Source organism: Dipteris shenzhenensis, unplaced genomic scaffold, assembly GCF_047967505.1.
Source record: "Dipteris shenzhenensis isolate YYH24624 ecotype China unplaced genomic scaffold, Dip_SZ_1.0 scaf0252, whole genome shotgun sequence".
NCBI lineage: Eukaryota > Viridiplantae > Streptophyta > Polypodiopsida > Gleicheniales > Dipteridaceae > Dipteris > Dipteris shenzhenensis.
The window spans coordinates 27,441-33,787 of NW_028239558.1; the positions used below are offsets into that span (position 1 = coordinate 27,441).

The window sequence follows — 6,347 nt, forward strand, 5'->3', positions numbered from 1 at the left end:
ATTTGCACTTATGTCTACAAATCACCCCCCTGGAGGGGGTGATTTGGCGATGACGACTCATCTCCGTAAGCTAATTTGAAGCTAATTTGAATCCTCACCAGTTGTATCTGGTGGAACGTACCCATCCCGCAAATGGGTGGGTAATTGACCTTTGATCATCCCGATAAGTCAATCGATAGAACTGGTATTTTAAATACCTCTAGTTAACATCAGATCTCTCATATTTGTTTGTTTCCTATCCCTCGAACCCTGATAGGGAAAGTTTGACACGGGACCTGGGCCTGGAGATGCGGCGCATGAACCGGGGCGGAGGAGGAATACCCCCAGACTGCTTCAGAAGATTCCTCTCATCTATCATTATTAAGAATAGGCTCCCCTCGGGGACATTGGCATTTTTTGGGAAATACTAGGTGGTTCTTTTAGACCACCGATAGACCACTAATACCCCCTCCCGTCGGGTCCGGTACTGAATCAATTGAGGAGAGAGAGGGATTCGAACCCTCGATAGCGTTTCAGCACTATGCCAGTTTTCAAGACTGGAGCCATAAACCACTCGACCACCTCTCCTAGAAAGCTCTTCTCCAATTCTTCGGAGATCTTGTCGATCTTGATACACATGTATTGTATCGAGATTCACCCCTATTACGAAAGATATGAGATGATGGTTTCGTATGATTTACTATGAAATCAATATAGGGATCATTCCAAATAATCAAATTCTTACTCCTACTTGATGGATTATCAAGAGATTCGAAAGAGACATTGGATTCCGGGGTACTGAACTAGAAGGATTCTTGTTCCGTCCAAAATCCTCGGTCTCGGTATGGTGTAAGTCCCACCGGATGGGGATCAGATGGTACAAATCCTCTACTTCTGATACGTCGAGAGTCCTAACTACGACTATTGCTTTCCAATTGGCTTTATTCACATTAATCGCCATTTCATTCCTACTAGTAATTGGTGTACCTGTCGTGCTTGCTTCCCCCAATGGTTGGTCAAGCAACAAAAATGTCGTCTTTTCAGGGGCTTCCTTATGGATCGGATTAGTTTTCCTAGTGGGTATACTTAATTCCTTCATATCCCAGAGATTCAATGTATCGGTAATTCTGGCCCCCTCCTCACGATTCATAATGGCGAGTGGGGAGAGAGAATCAATAATAATTACGGTCTACGGAATCGACACTTCCTCCTCGGGGGGGGGGGGGCTCTCCGTCCACGAGGGAAAATCCCGAGACGAGGTGGATGGATTAGGTGTGTTGACTAGAGGAGTTACCACATATATAGTTATTCAATATAGAACGGGGTGGCATATCACGCGGATATAGTTGAATGGTAAAATATCTCCTTGCCAAGGAGAGGACGCGGGTTCGATTCCCGCTATCCGCCGACCCGACTTTCTTGCCCCGCTTCCACCCCCGGCAGTAGCCCCCGGGATAGTTCAGACCGGTGGAGAGAATATTTTTGAGCTTCAGGAGTGAGATATTCCCAATTGAGGAAGTCATAACCGAGTGATTTGAGGCGTAGATTTCCAATCTGGGTTTTCCCTCGAGGGGAAACAGAACATTGAATGAACCAAAAGCAATGGAGAAGCCTATATACTTACTGATGCTGCTGGTAATTACCAATTATTATTGGGATACATAAGTTCATCGGTGAAAGAAATAATCGTCCATGGAAATATGGATTGGGTGAAGCTTTTCAACTGCCTCACTTCACTTCGGAGAATTGCAAGGTTTAAGTCTCAGCGTTACCTCTATGCCGTGTTCGACTTCCTACACATCTAGGAAGCAGTCGACCTAGAGGTTGTGGGAGATGCCACATGCGGTTCCGCATATAGGTATGCATCGAGCGGGATTTTGCGATAAGGATTCGGAGAGGTATTCCAATTCCCCATCCATTGGATGTTGTATTCGGGGGGGATTCGGGAGAATCAGATTGACGATTTATAGATAATCTCTTATTATCTGAAGAGTGATTGGGCCCCCATCGTCTAGAGGCCTAGGACACCTCTCTTTCAAGGAGGCGACGGGGATTCGAATTCCCCTGGGGGTACTTATACTCATCTCGCAGAAGCACTACGGACGTTATGGCTTCTCTTGCCCTCGTACCTTCTCAGGGTGGCGGGAGGGGCCCAGATTGAAAACATCAATAAACTCCTTTCATTTACACTTCCGAGACCGATTCTGTTTTCAAGTACTTCCAAGCCCGGTCTAAATCTATGGGTCGATGCCCGAGTGGCTAATGGGGACGGACTGTAAATCCGCTGGCAACGCCTACGCTGGTTCGAATCCAGCTCGACCCAGAAACCGCGGAGTTACTTCATTATAATTTGTATATCTCGACTGAGTTATTTGAAATGACTCAATAAAATGTAGCGGGATTGACGGGTCTCGAACCCGCAACTTCCGCCTTGACAGGGCGGTGCTCTAACCGATTGAACTACAATCCCAGCAATTAATTAAAGTCTATGTACTGGGTGCTTAGGAGTCAATGCTCTATCTCCCCATCCACGGTGAATCCGACAAACCATTTTTACTCGAATCCCGTTTCGGATATACAGATGCAGGAGATATTAACCCCCGAAAGCCCCAATTGTCTTGATTCTTCGAGGAGACGAGACATCCGCCTCGCGCCAGTTCCACATGCCCGCGCTTACTATGGATATTCACTACGAGTATTCAAATGAGCTTATTTGCGGGGCTAATCTCTAGCCACGTCAACCCATAGGCGAGAGAGGGAAGGGGAGGAGGGGAAATTATTCCAGTCATTGATTTTTCCATCCATAGATTCCCACCCACAGTGCTTCTAGATTCGTTTGCTGCCACAGAAAGATGCGGTGACTAACCCCTCTTCTCTGTCTCAGTAAGAATATAAAAAAAGGGGGGGGCAAGTTCTTGCCGAAGAAGCGTAAACAATCGACTACTCTTAAAATTTTCTTTCGTGATATACTATGTAATTGATATCAGAGATTTGACCAGACCGAGTTAATTTTTTTCTATCCCGATTATCAGATCCACTCTAGTAGAGTTGGATGACTCACAATATCACGATAAAGTTCAGGAGTCTCTCCTAATGGGGTCACTCAAGTTACTCCTCAAATCAATTTGAACCACTAATATGGAAGTAAATATCCTCGCATTCATAGCTACTGCACTCTTTATTCCAATACCTACAGCTTTTCTACCTATTCCTTACATTCAAACGGCTGCTCAGAACAATTAATCCGAGAACCTGGTCTATTGTTTCGCCGCGGATGGTAGTAAGTAGATAAGGGAAGGTTGAATATACGTCCCGGGGTAGGGGATGAAATAGGATGCTACTCCGCGTGAAGTAGCAACTCGGTTGCCAGTAAACTACTAATTTTTACTCCCCCAATTTGAATTCCACAGTCCCATCCCAATTAAAATCTGGATAGATAGATGATCTACATAGATAGACCCATCTATCTATCGATCGGGAGGTCCATCTCACTCATCCTTTTTATTATGATTTCCATGGAACCAGGTCCCGGTGCAATAGTCGGAATCGGGCTAGTAGTGATAGGTGTATTCCTGTATGTCTCCGCAAAGAGGGAACCTAATGTATCTAGAGGTGTGGTCCCAAATGTACCCGTGCAACATCTCTGCGATTTTCAGCATATCTCTACCCGGGGGATGTGAAACTTGAACTGGTGTCGGTAGTAATGAATCCCAATAGGAATCAATCCATGACTAAACTGATTCAATATGTTTCTCCATACTTCGAAAACTAGGGGGGGGGAGGGGATTGGCGGGTTCCAATATCTCTCTCCCCTGTGATATCTTTGGTTCTAGCCTCCCCCCTCTGGAGGGGAGATCTATATGTACATATGGATTTATGGGTAACCAATGGAGTCAGACATGAGTCTAAAGATCCTATTTTTACGGAACGGGGTGGATCGGGTGCATAAAGAACAAACCGGATTGAAATTTGAAACGTGGAGAGATTTTTCTATCTATCCATTGATTCGGATATATCAAGATTATCTATCTATTTCCCGATTCAATCCGGTGAAAGAGGATCCGGGAAGTTCGACAGAAGAAACTGACGTGGATGAGAAGTGAGAGATAACACCTCGCTCCAACTACTGGTCCTGCTTAAGCCACAACGAAATGAAAAAATCACCCATGGTTTTTTGGGGGGGGGGGGGCGCATTACCCAATCCATAGATTCCCAACCTATCCCGATACTACGACTTTTTCCTTTCCTCCATTGGATTATTATGCGGAGGAATTCTTATCTTTCAAGGTTGGCGCTTAGATCCGATTCTACTATTATCTGAAATACTTTTAAGTGGAACTGCAATATTTCCTATTGCTGAAAATTTATATCTACGTAGAGAAGAGATCGAGGCATTTGATGAATCTAACCAGCGGATATCCAATAGGGGTCGTTTGGAAACTACCTGGTTGACTCCCCTCCCGGGAGAGAAGATTCCTACAGAGAGTTGAGATTGGGGGGGGGGGTGAATTCTCCCATAAATGGAAGGGAATTAGTTATACCATATGTGTTTCCTACGAAGAAGCAAGAGATTCTAGAGGGGGTCGAATCGTTGGGCCCCACCCCAACGATTCACATCTCCCGGATTCTACTATACTAGGAGGAGTAGTGTAAAATTACTCACTGCGATCCACTTCTTCCCCGAACCACAGGTGAAAGAGAGAATGTAGGAGTCACCATCGGAGCAGCCCAAGCAATACTAACCATATCCGTGGTCGTAATTCCTATCCCTTCAATTCAATTCTATTGAATTCCTTTTCCTCCAACTACTGGGTGCTTATATGGATGAACCCGAATCGAAGTCAGTAACATATCGTACATGGGAATCAATTTCTGTTTCATATGATACCCGAGTGGGAGGAGGTAATAAGAGTGCGGATCCGTCCACCAATATATTTTATAATGTTACCAAGTCCCAATCCCCGAGGGGTTGTCAATCCATATAATTTACTCCTCGATTCCTGATACACTAAGATCAGGATTGCCTATCCGTGGCATATCCGGATACATCTAGCGTGATAGGCCATAATATACTATGGAGCATCTCGATTTGTGTCCGGGTCTGGCGCGGTAGTCAATCCCGAAATCGTCGAAATTATTGATACTGGCACAACAAGGCGACACCCAGATTCGAACTGGGGGATGAAGGATTTGCAGTCCTTTGTCTTACCACTTGACTATATCGCCCTTCTTTCACCTGCATCGAGGCACATGATTGATAGATGGGGGACTCGATATTAAGTATACCACTGAATGGGAATATTAGCAAGCTGCTCATTTTTCTGTATCGGATTGAGCTCGTAAGTATGTCGGATACTAGAAACCTTTTCTCCCCATCCAATCAATTTGATGGGTTAGGAAACCTTGCTGCCCACCCCCCCCACTTCCACACACATCCTTTTTATACTATGCATCCCCAGGCAGCCAACACCAATTTTTCCCTAGATTGCTCCACTATCCTCTGACTTACTCGGATCCCTACTGCCCACCCCCTGGTCTTGTTTTCCCTCCTAACACTCTTGGAAATATCTAACGGATCCTTCACGCTCCCCACCCCCCAGAAATGGTTCGCATAGATACCGGGTTCTACTTCGAAAAGTTTTTCCCTTCCTTGTCAATTTCACCCTCCCCACATTGATATTGACACTCCGTGGCAACAGCAGGTAGATATTATTAGGTCGTCCACCTTTAGGGATAGATTCTCGAATCTCAATAGTTCTTCTGATCCACCTCGGGTTGGGGGGGGGAGGGGTAAACCAACGATTTGACACAATGGATTGATTTTCAGTAGTATGTGAAGTGATATTCCCCGTATCAATGTTTACCGGATTGCTGTTCCACGAATCGATACTTCACGGCGCAAAAACTGGTTCTTCGCGGTAGTTGCTTCGCAGCGAGAATCGCAACAACTGCGCCAATTGTATCAATTATGCTGACGTTAATGCCTCCAGCGTCTTCTGGAGATCCAGCGAAGTGAATCTGTCTAACTAGGCACCTAGAATCTTTGTGATTTCGTGTCGAGAATCCCCATTCTCGTTGTGTCTCACCTTACCCCCACTCACCATATCGGTGGAATGACGGAATCGAGCCGATGGTTGATAAGTGGATGATAAAGATTTTTTGGGTGCAGGGAAGTCTTCCATCAGATCATTTTGAAATCCATTTATAGTTTGTTTGACACCTCCAATACCTCAAGAACCGCTGATGATGGTGGTATCTCCTTGGCCAACTCGGGAACAGTCTTCATCGGGAGAATCTACCAAATTCAATCCCTCACCCGGGAGAAAGAGAGGGGAGGGGGGGATGCGAGGGAGAAGGAATCACTAAAT

General features: G+C 45.4%; 2 non-coding genes across 2 annotated transcripts; one reads left to right on the plus strand and one right to left on the minus strand.

The window, feature by feature from the left end:
- Window positions 1–478: 478 nt before the first annotated feature.
- Window positions 479–567, minus strand: TRNAS-UGA (transfer RNA serine (anticodon UGA)). The gene has a single exon. It is a non-coding gene; the product is annotated as a tRNA-Ser (tRNA).
- Window positions 568–1,315: 748 nt separating this feature from the next.
- On the plus strand, window positions 1,316–1,386 carry TRNAG-GCC (transfer RNA glycine (anticodon GCC)). Its single transcript has one exon. It is a non-coding gene; the product is annotated as a tRNA-Gly (tRNA).
- Window positions 1,387–6,347: the final 4,961 nt, after the last annotated feature.